Below are 24,299 nucleotides of genomic sequence, written 5' to 3'. Positions count from 1 at the left end.
ATCCACTTTGCTAGGACTATAAAACGTCACTGTTTTTTTCTGCGCCATTTCTACCACATGGGGCCTCGGCCTTAACCATTGGATGCAATGTAACAGCTGTATGATATCCCAACAAAGAGATTTAATTAAAACCCATGAATTAAAAAAAAAATCAGGATGTAAGATTCTTATTTCGAAATACCAAACTTTTCGACTTTTCATTCAGTTAATAGTTCATATTAACGTGATTTATAAATGTCTTAAACTCTCTGTGGATTGTATGTTCTAATTATATTCATAACTAAAGAACTCTCAATTAGTAGTTAGAATAAATCTACAGCATATTGCTGCATAGGAGCGCCCATATAAGTGAAGTTAGATGACTTTTTCAAGGAGATAACCCTTTCCATCAATAATTGGGGTATTTAATCTTGACATGTACAGTTTCATCAAAATGATCCAATTATGCCTAATGTCACACTTCAAGCACCTGAAAGAGGCAGCGTAAATGGTATCTCCCAAAAAGTTAATCTAGTCCAGGAGCAACATAGTTAGAGCCATTATAATAATTGATAAAGAAGCAACAGTCCATGCAGTTGCTCAGCAACTTGGTGAGCAAGGGCAAACAACAATTATGATATCCAAGCCCTGGCTACTTGTCCTGTAAATGTTCTCTATGAGCTACAATCATCCGTCTATTAGCCTTTACCAAATTCTGTGGATTATTACTTGTATTATTATTATCATTGTTTTTGTACATTGACGATAACAGAATAATTTCCTTTCTAGTTCTAGATTTTGCTGCTACAGGTTTAATTTCATCTTGACACAAGGCAGATGTCACTTGTGGATAATGACTTTACAGCATATGGTAACAAATGACAAATTTTTGAAAATCAATGTCACTTCTCGCACAGTATGTTACAAGTCATGCTCCAAAGGCTAATATACAGGACACTTCCATCTGTGTTGTTTCTTATGCATTTTGCCTATTAATTCCGCCGAGATAAAATGAGCGTATTAAGGGGTGTGATTTTTTTTTTGCTTAAAGAAAGCTTGCACCCTCTACTCAACACATATTCAAAGGTTTTAGTTAATGAATTTACATTCTGCTGCTATATATATATATATATATATATATATATATATATATATATATATATATATATCTGTGCCCAACCGCAAATTGCATCCGCAACATTCTGTGTGTATCAGTATTATGCGGATCTGCAAAAAGCAAAACACACCACAAAACACACGTTGACATCCGCAATTACATGCAATTGAAATTGAATGCAAACATGCACGCGCAAATAGACTTCTATTGGACCTTCCGTGCCATGCCGTGCTGTAAAAGCACGGCTATTACGGACATGCGGTATACTGTCCGGAGCACGGTTGCGGCGCACCACACCACTGACAAAATCTACTGTTGTGTAAGAGGCCTCATAGAAAACTATTTAAACCCAGAATTGTGGACCATTTGCGGTGCAAAACTAAGGTCGTGTAAGACCAGCCTAACATTTGTTGTAGAGATGTGTCTGCTGCTAGAACTGTGTGTGACATTGACCTGGTCTCTAATCTGAGCTGCTGTTAACCTGCGATTTCTGAGGCTGGTGACTCGGATGAACTTATCCCCCGCAGCAGAGGTGACTCTTGGTCTTCCTTTCCTGGGACGTTCCTCATGTGAGCCAGTTTCTTTGTAGCGCTTCATGGATTTTGCAACTGCACTTGGAGACACTTTCAAAGTTTTCCCAATTTTTCGGACTGACTGACCTTCATTTCTTAAAGTAACGATGGCCACTCGTTATTCTTTACTTAGCTGCTTTTTTCTTGCCATAATACAAATTCTAACAGTCTATTCAGTAGGACTATCAGCTGTGTAACCACCTGACTTCTGCACAACACAACTGATGGTCCCAACCCCATTTATAAGGCAAGAAAGCCCACTTATTAAACCTGACAGGGCACACCTGTGAAGTGAAAACCATTCTAGGTGACTACCTCTTGAAGCTCATCAAGAGAATGCCAAGAGTATGCAAAGCAGGATTCAAATCAAAAGGTGGCTACTGTGAAGAACCTAGAATAGAAGACATATTTTCAGTTGTTTTACACGTTTTTGTTCAGTATATAATTCCACATGTGATAATTCATAGTTTTGATGCCTTCAGTGTGAATCTACAATTTACATAATCATGAAAACACATGAAGGTGTGTCCAAACTTTTGTTCTGTACTATATATATATATATATATATATATATATATATATATATATATATACACACACACCACATTACGCATAAGGTGAGAATCATTATTACAGTATTAGTTCCCACACACTGCAAATACCATTACTTATATGGAAGCGCACTGTAATTGTAATAGTGCTGACCCATAGTTAATAATATTACTTATGTGGGGAAACTGTTAGGGCCCCTTCACACGGCGTAAGCGTGCCGCTCATTTAGACACGCATACATGTGTCCGAGCGCGGCGCTTCAAAACAGAGCCCATTGATTTCAATGGGAAGCGTGCATATATGCCGTGTTATGGGGCCCTTACAGTAAAAGTGCTTCCATGGGTACTAGCATTACTTTTGTGGGAAGGAACTACAAGGGCACTCTTACTATAATAGTGCCCCCTTCATAAATTTACTTATTTAGGATTGTGTTATTAGGGCACTACTACAGTCATAGTGCATCCCCACAGATAATAGTTCTCACACATAGGTTACAGTGCTCTGTAACCTGTGAGGGGCACTATTATCCAATGTGAAGATGTCAGGATTTTCAATTCTGCTGCCATTCCTTTAAGATTACAGTGTTGACCTGAGAAGCGTTTGCAGAAGTTACCTGGGCTGGACTAAACCATTTTTTGTGTCATCACATACCAATCCCTATAGCTTTTTATTTTTCTGTGAATCCAACTCTATGAGGGCATTTTTTTTTTTTTTTTTACAATACAAGTGGTAGTGTTTAATGGCACTATTTTGGGATAGATATATATTGATTAACTTTTATTAACTCTTTCTGGGAAGCAATAGAATTTTTTTTGCCATTTTGTGCTATAAATTTTGTGCCATTGTTTTGCCAACTATTTTAAGGGGTTGGGTACGGCTTTAACCGGTTAAGGACCGCCGTACGTAAATTTACGGCCTGCGGTCCAGGTACCTAAAGACCGGACTATTGTCAAAATACGTCCTGTCTTTAGGTACCTTCTTGGCGGGGGGAGGGGTGCGGGGAGGACGGGGGTTAGGTGTTACTAACACCTAACCCCTTCCTCAATAACGTCCAGTCGGAACTGAGTCCGACTGGACGTTTTAACCCTTTCGATCGCGCCGTGAAACATCACGGCGCGATCGAAAGGCATCCGCCAGCAATTGAATCAGATCGGCACCCCCCGCGGCGAGATCGGAGGGTGCCGATAGCAGTAAAAGGTAGTCTGGGGTCTGGCCAGTGACCCCAGACTGCCCGGAGCCCCCACATACCTGGTGATCCTGCCAGGACCTTCTGATGTCAGGCTGTGCGTCTACACAGCCTGACATCCTGCTACGGAATGCCATGTGGGACACCTGCATGCTGTGTCTCACATGGCATTCTATATCAGCACAGTATTGCTGATTGAAGTGTCCTAAATGGACACATGAAAAAGTAAAAAAAAAAATAAAAAAAAATAAAATGAAGTGTATGAAAAAAATTAATAAAGTAATAAAGCCCAAAAATCCCTTTTTCTCTATAGAAAATGAATTATATAAAAAAAGAACTAAAAAGTAATAAAAACAATGCATATTTGGTATTGTCGCGTCCGTAACAATCTATACAATAAAACTGAAATAATATTTAATGTACACGGCGAACGCCGGAAAAAAAAACCCGGAAAAAACTCGCCGGAAGTAATGATTTTTCGCCGTCTCACCTTACAAAATATACTATAAAAAGTGATCAAAAAGTCATATGCATCCGATAACAGTACCAATAAAAAGCGCAGGTTGTCCCGCAAAAAATAAGCCCTCAACCAACACTGTCAACCGAAAAATAAAAATGTTACGCCTCTCAGAAGATGCTATGCAAAAAACATTGATTTATGTCCCCAAATGTGTTTTTCCTCTGCAGAACTAGTAACACATAAAAAAATAACATAAATGAGGTATCGCCGTAACCGTACCGACCCGCAGAATAAAGGACACATGTTACTTATACTGTACGCTGCATGGCGCAAAACTAAAAAAGTAAAACTCAATGCCAGGATTGATTTTATTTTTTTAAATCCAGCAAAAAAGGGTTAATAAAATGTATTCAATAAGATGTAGACACCCAAAAACGGTGTCATTACGAAATGCATCTCATCCCGCAAAAAACAAGTCCTTATATGGCCGCGTCACCAGAAAAATAAAGAAAATATAGCATCTAATAATGTGAAGACAAAAGTCCGCAAAAATCACCAAATTATTAGAACACAACTGGCTGCGGCAGGAAGGGAATATATAAGCTGTGCGAGCGGATATCAGGGGACACCCCATATTTACAGCTTATGAGGGAACGGACACCAGAAGTGACCCCTAAAGTGACCCCCAGAGTGACTCCCCCAATCATAGGAGCTACTGGGACATAGTACAGAATTTGGTGTCCCCAATGTCCTCCGCACCGCTTATATATTCCCTCTTCGCCATCCGCTGTGCAGTCACATCTGGCATACTAATCCTCACTACACCCCCTGATACATTCTTTGAGGGGTGCAGTTTTCAAAATGGGGTCATTCCTTTGGGGAATCCACTTTTCTGGTACCTTACAGGCTCTACAAACATGACATGGCGTCCAGATACCAAACATCTGAATCTGTACTCCAAAAGCCGCATCGCGCTCCTTCCCTTCTGCGCCCTGCTGTGCGCCCAAACTGCAGTTTATGACACATGTATGACACTGGTGTACCCGTTCTATCGGACGTAATGTCATATGTGGGTATAAACTGATATTGGGGCACAGCCGGACACAGAAGGGAAGAAGGGTTATTGGGTTTTTGGAGCGCAGACGGTTTGGTTTTTGGATGCCATGACACTTTTGCAGAGCTGAAACGCCAGTAACGTGGAATCCCCTGATATGAGATGTTATTTTGGAAACTACACCCCTGAAGGATTTATCCAGGGGTACAGAGAGCATTTTTAACCCCCAAGTGTTGCTATAACTTATTATCCATAAATGAATACGAAGCTGATTGTGAAAGGTGAAAATGACCATTTTTCCAGGAATACGTCCTTTCAGTGCGTAATATGTTATGCCCGACTTGTATCAGAGATGAACGCTCTGAAAGCTGTTGTGCCCAGGATACCCGCTTAACAGTTTTTGGAGTGTCTCTGCTGACATAAGTCGGGCACAACATGTTGCACACTGAAATGGCAAATCAGTAAAATTTTCATTTTTAACTTCTCTATCAGTTGCGATTTCATTTCTGGAAACTAAATAAATGCAACACTCAAGGGTTAAAAAAATCTCGCTACACCACTTGATAAATCCCATCAGTGGGCTAGTGTCCAAGATGGGGTGACATGTCTGCAGATTCCACTTTATTGGCAATTCAGGGGCTTTGCAAAAGTGGCATGGTGTGCTCCAAAAACCAATATAGCGCTCCTTTCCTTCTGTCCCCGGCTGTGCCCAAACAGCCATTTATACCCACATATGGCATTAAGTCCGTTATCCGGGGTACACCAGTGTCATACATGTGGGCATACACTGCTATTTGGGTACCCAGCAGGGCGCAGATGTGAAGGAGCAATATGTGCTTTTGGAGTGCAGATTTAGATTCTTCGTTTTTGGACACCATGTCACATTTGCAGAGACCCTAAAATTGCCCCTACAAAATGGGGTCGCTTCTTGGTGAATTCCAGTTTACTGGCACCTCCAGGGCTCTGCAAAAACAACATGGTGCCCAGAGGGTCCCTCTAAATCTCTACCCCAAAAGCTAAAACGCACAGTGGTCCTTCCCTTCTGAGCCCTGCTGTGTGCCCAAGCAGCAGTTTACACCCACATATATAATTTTTTGCCCCTCGGGATGGCCCCTTAATAGTTTTAGGAGTGTAGGTCTCTGACAACACAAAGTGGGTGCAACGTATTGGGCACCGAAATGGCATATTTTTAAAAATTTCAATTTTCATTTTGTACATTAATTTTTGGGAATAATTTTAGGCTCAAAATGATAATACCCCTTGATACATTCCTTGACAGGTGTAGTTTCTAAAATGGGGTCACTTTTGAGGGGTTTCCACTGTATTGGTACTTTAGGGGCTCAGCAAATGCGACATGGCACCTGAAAACTATTCCAGCAACATCTGCCCTCCAAAATCCAAATAGCGCTCTTTCCATTCTGAGCCCCAACATGTACCCATACAGCAGATTATGGCCACATATGGGGTATTTCCGTGTTCAGAAGAAATTGTGTAACAAACTTTGGGGGGATTTTAATTCTTAAACTATTTGCAAAATTAAAAATATGGCGCTAAATGGACGATTCATTGGGAAAAAAAAGTAATATTTCATTTTCACGTCCCAATGTTAATAAAATCTGTGAAACACCTGTGAGGCCAAAATACTCACTCTACCCCTAGACAAATTCTATGAGGGGTGTAGTTTCCAAAATGGGGTCACTTTTAGGGGGTTTCCACTGTATTGATACTTTAGGGGCTCTGCAAATGCGACATGGGATCTGAAAAATATTCCAGCAAAATCTGCCCTTCAAAAGCCAAATAGCCCTCTTTCCATTCTGAGCCCCGCCATGTTCCCATACAGCAGATTATGGCCACATATGGGGCATTTCTGTGTTCAGGAGAAATTGTGTAACGAACTTTAGGGAGCTTTTTCTCCTTTATCCTCTTGTGAAAATTAAAAATTTGGGGCTAAATTGACAGTTTGTTGGAAAAAAAGTAATTTTTCATTTTCAAGGCCCAATGTTAATAAAATCTGTGAAACAGCTGTAGGGTCAAAATGCTCACTCTACCCTTTGATATGTTCTGTGGGGGGTGTAGTTTCCAAAATGGGGTCACTTTTAGGGGGTTTCCACTGTATTGGTATACAGTGGAAACCCCCTAAAAGAGACCCCATTTGGCACCAAATACACCCCCAGTAAAATCCATCCAAAGGTAGCCAAGAGAGCTCCTTCCATTCCTAGCCCCTCCAGATGTTCACAGCATTTCTATTCCACATATGGGTTGCCTTGTCAGGAGAAATTGTTTAACAAACTGTGGGGGGATTTTACTCCTTTAACCCCTTGTGAAAATGAAAACTTTGGAGATAAAGTGACATTTTAGTAATTTTTCATTTACACATCCCAATGTTAGTAAAATCTGTGAAACAACTGTAGGGTCTAAATGCTGACTATACCCCTTGATGAATTCTGTGAGGGGTGTGAATTCTAAAATGGGGTCACTTTTGGGGGATTTCCATTGTTTTGGTACTCTAGGGTCTCTGCAAATAAGGCATGGCGCCTGAAAATTATTCCAGCAAAATCTGCTGTTCAAACACCCAGTGTCCCTCCTTCCCTTCCATGCACTGTCGTGTGCCCAAAAGTCAGTTTATACCCACATGTGGGGTATTTCTGTGCACAGGAGAAATTGCACAATAAACTATCAGATGCATTTTCTCCTTTAACCCTTTGTGAATGTGTTAATTTTAGGTCTAAATGAATGTATTAGTGAAAAAAAATGAAATGACTAAATTTCACTGCCATATTATTTTTATTCTTATGAAATGCTTAAAGGGTTAACAAACATCCCAAATGCTGTTTTGAATAATTTGAGGGGTGCAGTTTTTAAAATGGGGTAATTTATGGGGGTTTCTATTATACAGGCCTTTATAATTACTTTCAGAACTGAAGTGGTCCCTAAAAAATTGGTTTGGAGAATTTTCTTGTAAATCTGGAAAATCGCTGTTACACTTTTAAGCCTTGTGACGTCCAAAATAAATTAAAAGACAATCAAAAGATGATGCCAATATAAAGCAGAGATATGGGAGATAATATTTATTCATGTATTTGGATGGTATGACTATCTGCTTGAAAAGTAGAGAATTTCACATTTTGAAAATTGCAATTTTTTTCAAATTTCCATCAAATTTCCTAGTTTTTTTTATAAATAAATGCAAAAATATTGATTAGTGTTTACCACTAACATGAAGTATAATGTGTTACGAAAAAAACAATCTCAAAATCATTTTTGTAAGTTAAAGCGTCTCAAAGTTATTGCCATTTAAAGTGACACATGTCAGTTTTGAAAAAAGAGGCCTGGTCTTTAACATACTTTTGGGCCTGGTCCTTAACCGGTTAAAGTAGGCAACTCTGAATGCTTTACTAATTTTATTATATGAAGAATCAGTGATTCCATAAAATAAAAGCAGACAGTGTGATATTGCGTACACTTTTGTATAATACAAGTTACAAGGATTAATATACAAAGATTAAGATACAGAATCAACACCAAGAGCTTACATCATCATCTGCCTGGAAAAGAAAATCATCAACCGTGGAGGCGACCGGCGAAGGCAGAGAATTATCTCTATGGCTTACATTACACATCTATATACAGGTTAAAGCTTCACCAGGAATTATATGCTTCATCTATCTGGCATCAGCTGGGAGAAGTGGGCCAACGAAGATAGAGAGAATACCTGGGACCAACACTGCGTCACAGGCAACCTCTATGGCATGCAGGTCCAGAGACTTCTAACTTCACAGTAAATTTTCTCAGCTTATATCTTCTTGAAAACAAATGCCTGCGTAGTCCCATGCTATGCAAACTAACAGATCAGTATTTTTCCTCCCCCTCCAAATGGCCAGCTCTTCAGAGGTTAACCTGACACTGGGAAAATCCTTCATTGGATGTTGAATGCTCCTGTTGCTAAGCAAACCTGCAAACCTGGGTCGATAAGATTAAATTGATACCAAAAACATAAAGTTGTCTTCAAGTTTTCATAATAGAATTTTTGTTTCTATTGCGCTTTCCAAGACCCATAGCTTAATTACTTTTTTATTGTAGCGAAATGTTTTATACTGCCTGTACGCCATGTTTGTTAAGCCATACCTTTTTAATGCCCTATCAGGATTATACATAGGCAGTCCTAGGGTTATTTGCAGGGGTTCCAGTGCCTCAAGGAGAGATTCCCTCCTTCTAAAATACCTTATTATAAAAGAATATTTAATGATAAGATACCAATTAGCACTGAAGGGGTGACCTGCCCTTTTAAAATTAGAGTAACACACTGCATGTTACAGGCACATTAGATTTTTGGAGTGACAATCAGAGATGAGTGAGTACTATTTGAAACGGCAGTTCCAAATTTCATGCTTCCATAGGAATGAATGGACGCAGCCGGCATGCAGTCGGGGCCGGCATCCGGCCGCTTAATATCCTGCGCGCCAGCTGCGTCCATTCATTCCTATGCGTGCTATTTGGAACTGCCATTTCAAATAGTACTCGCTCATCTCTAGTGACAATGGTAGTTTTTCTGTAGTTTTTAGCAAAAACACTATTGCAAAAAATGCTTCACAAGTTGAGATTTAGCGATGAAAGAGTGAACTAAGCAGTGAATAGTAAAGTCAAACACTCTTCTTGTCACAGTCAGCAAGGTTTCTGAATTATTTAACAAAAATCACTTTTTCAAAAATGCTTCATAAAAAAATGGATTTTACACTGAAAGGTTGACCTGACCATTGAGTGGCACACAGAGTCAGTTACCTTGGTTATTTTTGGAGTGGCAAAGGGTAACCTGGCCAGTGAATACTGCAGTACAACACAGTACATCACATTGGATTTTTGGAATGATAATGGCAGTTTCTCTGTAGTTTCTTACAAAAAAAACTATTTCAAGAACAACCTTAACAGAATGAGATTTTGAACTCAAAGGGTTAATTGGCCAGGGAAAGCCACAGCACTCCTTGGACAGCACGGATCAAACTAATGGCAGATCTGACAATGTTTTTTTTTTTTTTTTTTTTTTTTTTTTTTTTTTTAAATAACTCTATTGCAAAAAACCTCAAAACATAATGTTACCTTATCATGTGAAGGACCAAGTAATTTTATTTCCATTGCTGCTCCTCTGTAATCTTTCTGTTGTAGCAAAGTGAAGTTTGGCCTCATGTAGACAGTTGTGTGCGTCATCAAAAGGGAACTTCAATGCTCCGTTCTGACCTGATAATTATAAAACAGGTCCTAACTAGAGATGAGCGAGTAGTATTCAATCGAGTAGGTATTCGATAGAATACTACAGTATTTGAAATACTCGTACTCATTCAAATACTATCGCTATTCGTAGTAAAGATTTGATTCAGAACCAGCGTTGATTGGCCGAATGCTATACAGTGTATAGCATTCGGCAAATCAACGCTGGTTCTGCAGCAGGCTCGTCTTTGCTAGTCGGAAGAGCTGGCAGCTTGCGGTTATGCGGGAGCTGACTTTTTCTCATAGGAATGCATTGACCAGCGTTGATCGGTCGAATGCTATACAGTGTACAGAATTCGGCCAATCAATGCTGGTTCTGCAGGATGCGTAAGGGCCGGTTCACATTAGCGCTTGCCTCCTGTCTGGAAGGAGTCTGCAAGAGGACCCCCTCTGAATGGAGTATCAGCGCAACTGCAAGCGCTATGCAATTAAGACTATAATGGGGTCCGTGTGCTTGCCGCGTACTGCCCGCACAAATCGTTTGTGCGGGCAGTGTGCTACAAGCATATAGACCCGTTATAGTGTCTTGGGTCCATGCGCTTTAACTGCACAGCGCTCCTCCTAAACACTCTCCTCCTGCTACTCGTGGACTTGGTGACTCTCCTTTAGTCGAATAGTGGTTTCCCCTGAAACGAACATTTTCTGCCATAGACTATAATGAGATTCGATATTCAATTGAGTAGTCGAATATTAAGGCTCTACTCGAAATGAATATCGAATCTCCAATATTTCACTACTTGCTCATCTCTAGTCCTAACCTGGTGCATGATATTGGATCCCCCATAGAAATGAATGTAGTACAGAAGGTACTTAGATGACACTGGAATGTCATTTGAATGTGATCTGAATGCCTTCCTTTTATAAAAATCAGTACCCACTCAGCCTCCACACTCGGTTGTGTGCATGAAGTCTTATGTCTGAAAGCAAAAAAGTAGTCATATGCGGTTTAATATATATAGTCACAGTGAGAGTGGAGTAGTTTCAGCGTAGTCATGCTTCTGCCTTGGTAACTACACCTCCTAGGCATAACTAACAATTCCCTCCTAATGTCAAGGAGAGAGGGAAGTCTGATTACCAAGAAGACAGCGTGACTAGCAGTGGCATAACTAAAGTCTTGTGGGTAAACTTTTGTCCTGGGCCTCCTATCACCTCCCTACAGCGAATTTGTGATAATAATGGTTATGGCTTCTGCAGCAGCATCTCAGATACTTGAAACTAATACAGCTTTAGTATAAAGTAACATTTTAAGAACTATGTACTGCTTGCTTTTTGTTCAGCCAAGGTCCATCAGAAAGTCTGAGTTTGGGCCACCAGTCTTTCTGTACCTTCTGTCTGCAAATGAGGAAGCTATTCAATGTCTGAGCAGTCATGATCCATTTGAGCAGAACATGATTGCTCAGCCACTAGGTGGCGGACATTATCCCATGCACACAAAGAACGGGAAGATCAGGAAGCTGGATGGAGACTGTGCCCTGGATCTATGGCCAAAGAGAGGTTAGTATAGAGAGATTATTATTTTAAATCTGGGGAAACACAGTGGCTCAGTGTTTAGCACTGCAGCCTTGCAGCGCTCGAGTTCTGGGTTCGAGTAGTGCCAAGGACAAAACATCTGCAAGGAGTTTGTATGTTCTCCCCGTGCTTGCGTGAATTTCCTCCCATACTCCAAAGACATACTGATAGGGAAAAATGTACATTGTGAGCCCTATGTGGGGCTCACAATGTACATAAAAATAAAAAGCCCACACATACCCCAGGGATTACATCCTGCTATTCCCATGGGTTCAGGAAGCTGATGAGAAGAACACTCAGTAAGGATGACAATCCACCTCTTAAGCAGTTTAGAAGCACAATGAGCTCTTCCATTAGAAATGATAGAGGAGTTCATTGGCATTATGGCTACCCCAAGGAGGGTGCAATGAGCTGGATTCATCATTTACTGCTCTGCTCCATCATGCCTTCAGATTCCAAGTGCTGACATCACCTCAGATCCCAGAGAAGAATCTATCTCACTGCTAACTCCCTGGGCATTATTATGGGAGTTGATTGTACTGTGCACAGGGCGCTGAGAGCCATTATTCTGTATGTTAGGGCACATTTGTTTAATGGCAAAGATCCAGCTATTAAACTGTGTGGGGGCCACTGAGGGCACTTTTACTGTGTGGGGACAAAGGAGGGCACTATATGATGTAGGGGCAATGTTTTGGGCAATAAGAAGGCATTATACTGTGTTGGAGCACTCACTAAGTTGGATCATTCATACTTGTCAACTTTCCCAGAATGTTCATTTTGGTCTGACAAAAAAGGTCACTTCTTGGAGTCCTGGAAGCAGCGCCGCACCTCCCATGAGGCAACCTGAAGCGACCGCTTCAGGCGGCGCTATGCCAGGGCCTCGGGAGGGCGGTATTTTTGCTGACCTAAGCCAGTCCAGGACAAGCTGTCCTGGACTGGCTTAGCGTCACCGTGTCAGCAGCCCGACACGGCAAGTGAGCGGTGTATTGGGGCGACCCTGCTGGACGCAGCGCTGCTCCAGCAGCCACCCCTCACACTCCGGCAGAGAGCAGGTCCTCTCTCTGCCTGCGAATGCCGCCCGCTCCGCTCGGCCATGCCCCCTTTCTGATCAACCCCACCCCCTTTCGTTCGACCCCACCCCTTTCTTGCAACACTTCCCCCCCCCTCAGCCCCGCCTCTCCTCCGGGGGGGGGGGGAGGGAGGCTTTCTGATGCCGCTTCAGGCGGCAGAAAGCCCAGGTTCACCCCTGCCTGGAAGAGAGGGCAAATCTCTAGGTGAATGGCCCTGCATCTGCTGAGCTCTCAATCATTTTATATATAACATGAGTACATTATGAGCCAATGATGCCATAAATGTCTGATTGCTACTTTGGAGTTACCTTTCAGCACCAGAAATTCACACCTTGGTCCATATGTTAAGTTTGTGAGCTCCTGGTACTGGGGCTAAGTAGCCGCATCAGGGACCTTTTATCATCACTGCTACCTGCACAACAGCATTTAAAAGCCTTAGTGTGATAGTGGACAGGAGTTCAGTCTGTCCCCAGACTAATGTCATTGATCATTGGAGAGGTCGTTAGGAAATAATCATTGCCCCAGGGGTGTAACTTGAGGGGGTGCAAACGCACCAGGGCCCAGGAGCCTTAGGGGGCCCATAAGCACTGGCATCAGTATTGAGATTGCAGCTTCCATCTGGCCCATAAATCAAGGAGATCCATAGACTTCCCTAACCACACTAAGGTGGATTAAACTCCTTAGCACCCGTAACCATCACTATCAAGAATTCACTGTAGGGATGAGGTAGGGGGCCCCAGACAAAAGATTGCACCGGGGCCCACAAGACATTAGTTATGCCACTGATTGCCCCCGTTAATTTTCTTCCAGAATCCAACATTATAGTAAAGTAACTCCATTGTCTAGTTTTATATTACACTTTTGTCCTAAATGAAAAAGAAAAAGATGTGACTTTCTATAATAGGTTGACAAACGGATGCACCATGCAGCATCAAATGGATATTCTGTCAATGTGTGACAGTATGTCAATGTGCAAAGATGAAGAAATGGATTACTGCATGTGCTTGATGCAAGCAAAGGAATAGCAGTCAGAAAATGGAGTATAGAGAGAATTGTCCCAAGTGTTTTGGTCGCCTTGATCTTTCTCAATGGATACTTTGTACACGAAGCAAGTAGAAGGCTAGAGCTACCAGAGATCTATTGGCACCCAGAAAGCGCTAGCCCTCTCTTTGCTTCATATATAGCATACTCATGGAAAAAGGTCAACCAATACATTTGGGATATTACCTTCTGTAGTCCATTTACTATTTGCCATTTCTCTGTCTCGATCATACAGGTGTGTTAATAAAGTTCTTTACCATTGCATGTAAATGAGAGCTGTGAATTTTCTATAATTGTCCCTGACTGGCCCCTCACTGGCACCTTTTATTTAGCACTGTACAATGCATTACTCCATATAGAATAAGTCAGTGACTACCTAAGCTCGTTTGCAACCCTGTAGGCCACCTCCATAGATGCATCACTGTTAAAAAGGTCCTAAGGAGAAAGATAATCTTTAACTATGTACTATTAAAACCACCACCAGCCACATTCCAGGAGAAGTGCCGTCTGAGGCGTGAGGCTCATCTCATCTCATCTCATCTCATCGATGTCCCATAGCAACTTATAAAGTGTCACAAGACAATGCCAAACCATTGCCTTATCTAAAAATATTGTAACTAACTGCCATGCTAGTTGCTTCTAATGAGGATGTCGTGCCAAGCAACTAGGTAGCAACTGTGTAAGTCTGTGCTATTCTAGCATCACTGATTGGGAAACCACTCCAATATCAGGGGCCTTAGATGATTTAAAGGGGAACATTGTAACCAACCAATCGACCGACCAACTCCTAGACTTGCTTATTAGAGATGAGCGAACAGTGTTCTATCGAACACATGTTCGATCGGATATCAGGGTGTTCGCCATGTTCGAATCGAATCGAACACCACGTGGTAAAGTGCGCCAAAATTCGATTCCCCTCCCACCTTCCCTGGCGCCTTTTTTGCACCAATAACAGCGCAGGGGAGGTGGGACAGGAACTACGACACCGGGGGCATTGAAAAAAATTGGAAAAAGTCATTGGCTGCCGAAATCAGGTGACCTCCTTTTTAGACGAATAGTGGATTTCAAATCCGGGTCATATGAGAATGTGAACTTTGTGACTATGAGACAGGGATAGCTGTACAGGCAGGGATAGCTAGGGATAACCTTTATTTAGGGGGGAATGTTATTAAAAATAACCTTTTTGGGGCTCTATCGGGTGTGTAATTGTGATTTTTGTGAGATAAACTTTTTCCCATAGGGATGCATTGGCCAGCGCTGATTGGCCGAATTCCGTACTCTGGCCAATCAGTGCTGGCCAATGCATTCTATTAGCTTGATGAAGCAGAGTGTGCACAAGGGTTCAAGCGCACCCTCGGCTCTGATGTAGCAGAGCCGAGGCTGCACAAGGGTTCAAGCGCACCCTCGGCTCTGATGTAGGAGAGCCGAGGGTGCACTTGAACCCTTGTGCACCCTCAGCTCTGCTACATCAGAGCCGAGGGTGCGCTTGAACCCTTGTGCACACTCTGCTTCATCAAGCTAATAGAATGCATTGGCCAGCGCTGATTGGCCAATGTATTCTATTAGCCTGATGAAGTAGAGCTGAATGTGTGTGCTAAGCACACACATTCAGCTCTACTTCATCGGGCTAATAGAATGCATTGGCCAGCGCTGATTGGCCAGAGTACGGAACTCGACCAATCAGCGCTGGCTCTGCTGGAGGAGGCGGAGTCTAAGATCGCTCCACACCAGTCTCCATTCAGGTCCGACCTTAGACTCCGCCTCCTCCGGCAGAGCCAGCGCTGATTGGCCGAAGGCTGGCCAATGCATTCCTATGCGAATGCAGACTTAGCAGTGCTGAGTCAGTTTTGCTCAACTACACATCTGATGCACACTCGGCACTGCTACATCAGATGTAGCAATCTGATGTAGCAGAGCCAAGGGTGCACTAGAACCCCTGTGCAAACTCAGTTCACGCTAATAGAATGCATTGGCCAGCGCTGATTGGCCAATGCATTCTATTAGCCCGATGAAGTAGAGCTGAATGTGTGTGCTAAGCACACACATTCAGCACTGCTTCATCACGCCAATACAATGCATTAGCCAGTGCTGATTGGCCAGAGTACGGAATTCGGCCAATCAGCGCTGGCTCTGCTGGAGGAGGCGGAGTCTAAGGTCGGACCTGAATGGAGACTGGTGTGGAGCGATCTTAGACTCCGCCTCCTCCAGCAGAGCCAGCGCTGATTGGTCGAGTTCCGTACTCTGGCCAATCAGCGCTGGCCAATGCATTCTATTAGCCCGATGAAGTAGAGCTGAATGTGTGTGCTTAGCACACACATTCAGCTCTACTTCATCAGGCTAATAGAATACATTGGCCAATCAGCGCTGGCCAATGCATTCTATTAGCTTGATGAAGCAGAGTGTGCACAAGGGTTCAAGCGCACCCTCGGCTCTGATGTAGCAGAGCTGAGGGTGCACAAGGGTTCAAGTGCACCCTCGGCTCTCCTACATCAGAGCCGAGGGTGCGCTTGAACCCTTGTGCAGCCTCAGCTCTGCTACATCAGAGCCGAGGGTGCGCTTGAACCCTTGTGCACACTCTGCTTCATCAAGCTAATAGAATGCATTGGCCAGCGCTGATTGGCCAGAGTACGGAATTCGGCCAATCAGCGCTGGCTCTGCTGGAGGAGGCGGAGTCTAAGATCGCTCCACACCAGTCTCCATTCAGGTCCGACCTTAGACTCCGCCTCCTCCAGCAGAGCCAGCGCTGATTGGCCGAATTCCGTACTCTGGCCAATCAGCACTGGCTAATGCATTGTATTGGCTTGATGAAGCAGTGCTGAATGTGTGTGCTTAGCACACACATTCAGCTCTACTTCATCGGGCTAATAGAATGCATTGGCCAATCAGCGCTGGCCAATGCATTCTATTAGCGTGAACTGAGTTTGCACAGGGGTTCTAGTGCACCCTCGGCTCTGCTACATCAGATTGCTACATCTGATGTAGCAGTGCCGAGTGTGCATCAGATGTGTAGTTGAGCAAAACTGACTCAGCACTGCTAAGTCTGCATTCGCATAGGAATGCATTGGCCAGCCTTCGGCCAATCAGCGCTGGCTCTGCCGGAGGAGGCGGAGTCTAAGGTCGGACCTGAATGGAGACTGGTGTGGAGCGATCTTAGACTCCGCCTCCTCCAGCAGAGCCAGCGCTGATTGGCCGAATTCCGTACTCTGGCCAATCAGCACTGGCTAATGCATTGTATTGGCGTGATGAAGCAGTGCTGAATGTGTGTGCTTAGCACACACATTCAGCTCTACTTCATCGGGCTAATAGAATGCATTGGCCAATCAGCGCTGGCCAATGCATTCTATTAGCGTGAACTGAGTTTGCACAGGGGTTCTAGTGCACCCTCGGCTCTGCTACATCAGATTGCTACATCTGATGTAGCAGTGCCGAGTGTGCATCAGATGTGTAGTTGAGCAAAACTGACTCAGCACTGCTAAGTCTGCATTCGCATAGGAATGCATTGGCCAGCCTTCGGCCAATCAGCGCTGGCTCTGCCGGAGGAGGCGGAGTCTAAGGTCGGACCTGAATGGAGACTGGTGTGGAGCTATCTTAGACTCCGCCTCCTCCAGCAGAGCCAGCGCTGATTGGTCGAGTTCCGTACTCTGGCCAATCAGCACTGGCCAATGCATTTCTATGGGGAAAAGTTAGCTTGCGAAAATCGCAAACTGACAGGGATTTCCATGAAATAAAGTGACTTTTATGCCCCCAGACATGCTTCCCCTGCTGTCCCAGTGTCATTCCAGGGTGTTGGTATCATTTCCTGGGGTGTCATAGTGGACTTGGTGACCCTCCAGACACGAATTTGGGTTTCCCCCTTAACGAGTTTATGTTCCCCATAGACTATAATGGGGTTCGAAACCCATTCGAACACTCGAACAGTGAGCGGCTGTTCGAATCGAATTTCGAACCTCGAACATTTTAGTGTTCGCTCATCTCTATTGCTTATCTTTATGATCAGCGACTACACAATGTTATTTACAAGAATACAGACGACTCAGTTATACATGTACCATATTTCACTATATTGTGAATCTATTCAGAAGCAGTATCTAGTTCAGAACTTTGACAGTTTGGATTGACTGATGCAAAGAGACTATAATCACATGAAAACTAATATTCATCTTTCTTCAGTCATGTTGCATGAAATTGTATGATTTACTTTTTAATCTTCTAAAATTGGATCAGTAATCTTTTCTATCCATGTATAAGGATTTCAACTAGACGGAGTTTAATCCAATCTGTTATCTACACAATTAAATTGGAAGGCCACATGTTTGACAACATTACAGATATAAAGAGAAAATCATTGTAAAAATACATCTTCAAATAATCAATAAACACCATAAATGGCCACATAATAAACTATTTTTATGCTTGCCAGCGGAATCTGCATTATTTCATCTAAGTAGAGGTTTTAGAATGAAATCCTTTTTTAAGATAAGCTACTATTAATGTGGGTATGGTATATGAATGCAGGTGCACTGCCTGAAACCATGGCTGTATCTGTAGTCACTTTCATTTAATGCTCTGACCTTTAAGATACCTGAATCTAGTGCTTAAATAAAACAAGCAGCTTTTTATCTAAAATTGAAAACTGACGTTAGTAGAAGACCTTGGGTCGTCCTCTATCTATATATCCTATTTCACCATATGGATTTTAAAGGGGAGTGGCAGGGTGGGGTGTAGTTTTTTACTCAATAGACCCATCTATTATAGTGACTCCTACAAAATGTACGTTAGACCTATCTCCAGCAATTTTTGCACATATATGCTACTACATGTATACTAGAGATGTACAAATTTCCCAAAATTCATCTCTTGACTGATCTTATCAGATAGTTCAAACTGAATTGAATTTAGTCAGCCTAATTTGGTTTGAAAGGCAAGTGCCCCCATGGAGGCTGCCATAGACGCCAGGTGTCCATTACTGTAGACACCCAGCGCTAATGCCCACAGTTGGTGCCTGCACCGATTATGGGCAGTAGTAACCCCTCCGGTGCCTCGGTCAAAGCTGAATGAGGCGCCATTTTCCTGGGTCCGGGATTCCATTGCCATGACAGCGGGGAGCCTTGTGAATGCTCCCTGGCCTGTCATTCACTGGATTCTATTGCAGGCTACCCTGTGAAGCCTGCAATAGAAGCCCCAGTATTTTGCAATGCATTAGCATTGTAATGCCTTGCATTAGTTACAAGACCCCCTGGGTTAAAGACCCCTACGGAGTCTAATAAGTGCATTAAAAAAGTAAAAAAAATATTTTAAAAATTAAAATTCAAATCACCCCCTTTTCCCTAGAACACATATAAAAGTACTTAACTACTGTTAAACCCATACATGTTAGGTATCCCTGTTCGAAAATGCCCGCTCTGCAAATCTATAAAAATATTTTACCCGTATGGTAAACGATGTAGCCAGAAAAAAAAAGTCAAAACTGTCAAACCGCCGTTTTTTCACTGTTTTGCCGCTGATAAAAATTTGAATAAAAAGTGATCAAAACAATAGCAATTCCCCAAGGTGGTATAGCTGAAAAGTACACCTGGCCCCACAACCATTCAGGGTCACCATGCAGTATGGGGACCAGGGCTCCACTTTATGGGCGGGTCCAATGAAGGGGCCACTGTATGGGAAAGGCAATGAAAAGGTTACTATGTGACCCATACAGTGACTCCTTCAATGGTCTCCCATGATTCGTTTTTAGCTCATTACTTATCTGTCTGCTCCCTTGTCCCATTCATTAACTATCCTATGTGTCTACGTGTGACCACCCATTGGGAGGGTAAATTGCAGTCTCTTATAGTTTGTGTTAGCATGTTATTTTATTGTGCTGAATTAGTTTAAAACAAATTAGAATATTAACCAAATTAGAGATCAGTTAATTGGGGAAATAACTGTACCATGTGCCATTTATAATACAGAATCCTCCTCTGTTAGCCAAGTACTTGGCATCCTTTTTTCTTAAGACGCAGGTGTGACTGTAACCTCTGTAACCTGATTTTCCTTAATGCTATTGCTATGTGGATGCTATTTTCATCTCTGCATACATACTATTCTCAAATGAAATCTTTATAAAACATTTTTTTGAGAAACTCAATAATAATCCCACAATCCAACTTGAAGTTCAGATTTATTTATTCATTATTCATGTGGCTAATGAACAATAGTAATATTGTGAATCAATGAATATTTCTTAATAGCTAAGTCACCCAGATGGGGGTCGTCCATTCACGCCTATAAGGTGACCTCTGCTTCCCCACTTTAGAAAACTCATTTCTAACACTTACTGTCGTAATTCCTTCCTCGGAGTTGAAGGACACTGCTCAGTGTAAGACAGTTAGAGCATTCTGCAGATCAGCAAGTCTGGATGCTGAACGAACACTTTCCTTTCACGCTCGCTCTTTTTTATTTGTTGAACAATACATCAACAGTACTTTCCGAAACTTGGGAAATGGTTAAAATTTAATCTATTATTGCCTTTTTTCCCCCTTTTTTATCTCTGCATACTGTATACTAGAAGAATGCTTTCATTGTGTACTGGAAAAAGCAGAAGAAAGCAGAAATGCTTTGAACTTCTCAATGTGATTTTCTTGCCATTATAAAACTTTGATCTTATGAGAATGATCCTCCAGCCTGTGTTCAGTGCGGAAAACTGTCACCACCTTTTCTTCTCCAGATGAGATGTTAATTTTATAGCATGAAGAATATAAAAATAAATGTATGTTCCATGTGGAAATTGGATTGGCTTAGAAGAGAGGAAGAGGGAAGGACCCGTGAAGTCATGTCTTGCAGCAAAAACACACGCCTTGATAATAGAAAACATGAAATCTATTGTAGAATATATTCCATCACAGATTAGTAGGTTTCAGAAGAAGTGGTAAGAGCTTATAAAGTATATGGTAATATTCAGATGTAGCAAAGCTGTATCGGTTATTTAAAGGGATTGTCTGTGCAGTATTTATTCACTTACGTGGTCCGGCCAGACGGCCATAGGAAGTGATTGTAACAGATTGCTCATACAGTTTTGTAAATGATTAAGAAATATTTAGGTGGTCTCAATTAGAGAAATTTATTTCAGCGCATTTTTTGCCTAAAAAAAGGAAACAACAAGTCTTGAATAACGCTGAATTCACTCCAGCGTTTGGGTCTCTATTATCAGGTTTTCGTCTTCTGCCAGCAGATGGTAACCAGTCAGACCGAGTCCGGCCATGAGTGCTGATGAGGGTTTTATGCTCTCCGCGGCGAAACCGTTTTTTTTTAAATGAACACAAAGTCCTGCATGTCTGACTCTGTGTCCGGTTTAAAAAAAAAAAAAAACGATTTTGCCGCGGAGAGCATAAAAGGCTTACCAGCGCTCGCAGTCGGACATTAGAATGGGTTTGAAACATGACTGCAGATTTCTGTTTCCTGCCCAGTTTCGTGCAGGAAACCTGCAGAATGGAAACCCCGGGCGCAGATGTGAACGAGCCCCAACCTGTTTAACCTTTAAACTCTGCCATGGCTTTACTGACAAGTACAACAACTCTTTCTACATGTTGTATTAAATCATGCATTGTAGATGGATGTCACTTCCACAGATGCCTTCTATACATTGAATTAACCCTTTAATACCACAGATGACTGCACCATTTTAATTGTATTCATATATACATTGTATTAAACGGTTGAACAGCTGGCAAAGTTACACTAGCTCCTATGTAAACTCCCTGGGCATCTTATTGTCTCCTCATGTGTACGCGGTCTATTAGTTCACACATGGCTAATATATTGCTCAAGGGATTGCTACCAAGTAGTATCCTGCAGCACTGGAGGAGGAGGACTGCTGGGCAACCACATGTCACCGCTATATAGACACATACAGAGTGTTTGAGTGATAGGGTGACTGGATGAGGAATGTTCAAAACAGGGAGACTTCATTTCATCTGAATGGGGACTGTTGTGTCTGACAGTTTCAACCATATCGCAATGAATGCCAAAAGAAAAAAAAAAAAGTTGATTCCAGCTTCTTAACCCTTATTATGCCATGATCAATAGTAATAGTGACTTCACAAGGTAGGCTCTTCCTCATGTTGTTGGACGTGCACTAGCAAGGGACCATAAAAAATATAATGTAAAAAAGTGCAGAGTTCTGGATATTAAAATGAGCAATGTCTTTAAGACTAAGGCCCCATGGGACGATATGCAGCGCTAAAGCGCTGCAGGCAAAACCGCAGTGGGAACACATCGCGGTTCTTCCCGCGGTGCTTTGAACAGAAAGTTCACGCTTTCCTCAGCGGACTTTCTATTACAATTATTTTTACAGGAAAGTCACCAGTGTTTCCGTAGATATAATTGACACACTGCGATTTCCAAAACTGCTGCAGTTTTAAATTCAAAGTGGGCATGGGATTCGCATGAATCCCATCCACTTTGCATTTGCAGTTACTGTATAACGCCACAATTTTTCCTGCGGCGTTTCCACCATGGGCAAATTGCGGAGTTTCCAGCCTGTGGAACCTAAAGGATGTCATGCAGCGCCCCCTCAGGACCTTGGGTATTCATAATACATAGAATGAGTTTTATCCAAAGTGTTCATTTAAATCATATGATATCTCAGGTGGGACCTGTGAACTTTAGGCTGCAGTCTCAGAAAGCAAAGCTTCCTAAACTTCCTAAACTGTATATCTGCTCTTCCCTTTAATACAGCCTCTGGCTGGAGATGTGTTCAGTCAGGTGACCGGCAGACTGATGTCCTGATTCAGACAGTGGCCAGAAGTTGTGTTTACTCTGCAAGTCTATAAGATACCAGAGTAAGTTGTATTACGGGATATATATCAAAGGGGACAAAAAAGCCAAAATCGAGGGCAGAGCACCATATATATGGTGTTTCCCATGCCCCTGCTGTGCTGGCTGTACGATCACTTCTTGTATGGAACAGTGACTTTTTTTTCAGGTTCCTTTGCTGAATCACCTACTTGCCTTCTACCATCTTCTGTAGTCCCGCAGTTTCTTTTGTAGTAGCCCCCGTCATATCTCATTTAGCAAACTGACCCATTATTTTCTATAGCCCCAAACACAAGTCTTTGTAAAACTTGGGAAGGCTCCTCACTAAGTTCAGTGAATGGAGCCAAGTGGCACGGGTGGCACGGTCATATACATACAGTCAAATTGGAAGATTACATTTCTACTGCTTTCTAATAGGATTTGGTGATTTAGTTATGCACAGTTGAGTTATGCACATTCTGAGTTTTTTTGTATACAATTAGCTAGAGAATCCTGAAACTCTCCCCAATTAACCTTGAACTAGCGCTCAAAATGGAAGCGATTGTCTACTTTCACAATCCCTTTTTTCAGAAGTATCTTTTGATGATAGGTTGACCACAATGTATCCCATTACTGGGACTCACAGAAACCATTATAATCTTTAGGGTAAGTTCACACTGAGTTTTTTGGTCAGAGTTTTGAGGCCATATTTGACCAAAAAGACTGCTACCATTGAAATCAATGGGAGCCACTCAGGTCTTTTTTCCTGGAGCACACACCCTCCTCCGGACTAGGCCCATTCATTGTACCTAATCCGGAGCAGAGTGTGCAGCTGGATGCTGGTGCAGTGCACTGGCTTTCAGTTGCGACTACCCGGCTTTTGGACCGGAACCTGAAGCGGTTAGCTGTTTCATCCTCAAAGCCATTGCCGATTGTTTTGGCCACATTGCAGTGATTCAACTGCTGCCCTTTCTTTGTGCCCCTGCCATAACAGTACAGGGTTTTTAAACCAGACATTCTTCCACTTTAGAATAGTAATATACATTCTATATCTATCTATCTATCTATCTATCTATCTATCTATCTACCTACCTATCCATCCATCCATCCATCCATCCATCCATCGAGAAAGCCGGCACAGAGAGAGAGAGAAAGACAGAGAGCGCATAAACAATGCAATGGCTTCTTATACTCAATCAAACAAACCTCCATAACTTCTACACGCTGTGCTTACTGCAGTTCTGCAAAGGTTTCCTTTTTTTGTTTATTCTGACTTAAAGCTGAAATTCTGCTGTGTCTGCTTCACCTTTACATTGTATTTAGGAAATAAAGTGATGATTTAACAGCTCCCACGAAACAAGCGGCAGGTGCTGCTCACCACCCTCCCAGTTCTTCCCTACTAAATGTCTAATGCTAACATTTTTCTTTGCCCTGAGCTATGCTGTATAATCTACCAAATCAAACAGTATTTTGAGAAGTAATGTTATATTGCTGTACATAATATAGCTTACTTTTAATATACAGACTAGACCTGCGTCAAACTGTGCAAGCTGCTTGTAAGGGATATAGGAAGATATATTATTTTGTTATTCAGTAGCATACACTTGATACTGCCCATTCTTTGCACTATTATATAAAATATTGAAATCAATACAACTAGCACACTCAGCAATTCTTCAGTGTTAACAGCTACATATATGCTCGTGTATTGCCCATACTTACTGT

Source organism: Leptodactylus fuscus, chromosome 7 (genome assembly GCF_031893055.1).
Source record: "Leptodactylus fuscus isolate aLepFus1 chromosome 7, aLepFus1.hap2, whole genome shotgun sequence".
NCBI classification, from domain to species: Eukaryota; Metazoa; Chordata; class Amphibia; order Anura; family Leptodactylidae; genus Leptodactylus; species Leptodactylus fuscus.
The sequence above is the reverse complement of the archived record's forward strand: the minus strand, read 5'-3'. Positions refer to the sequence as shown.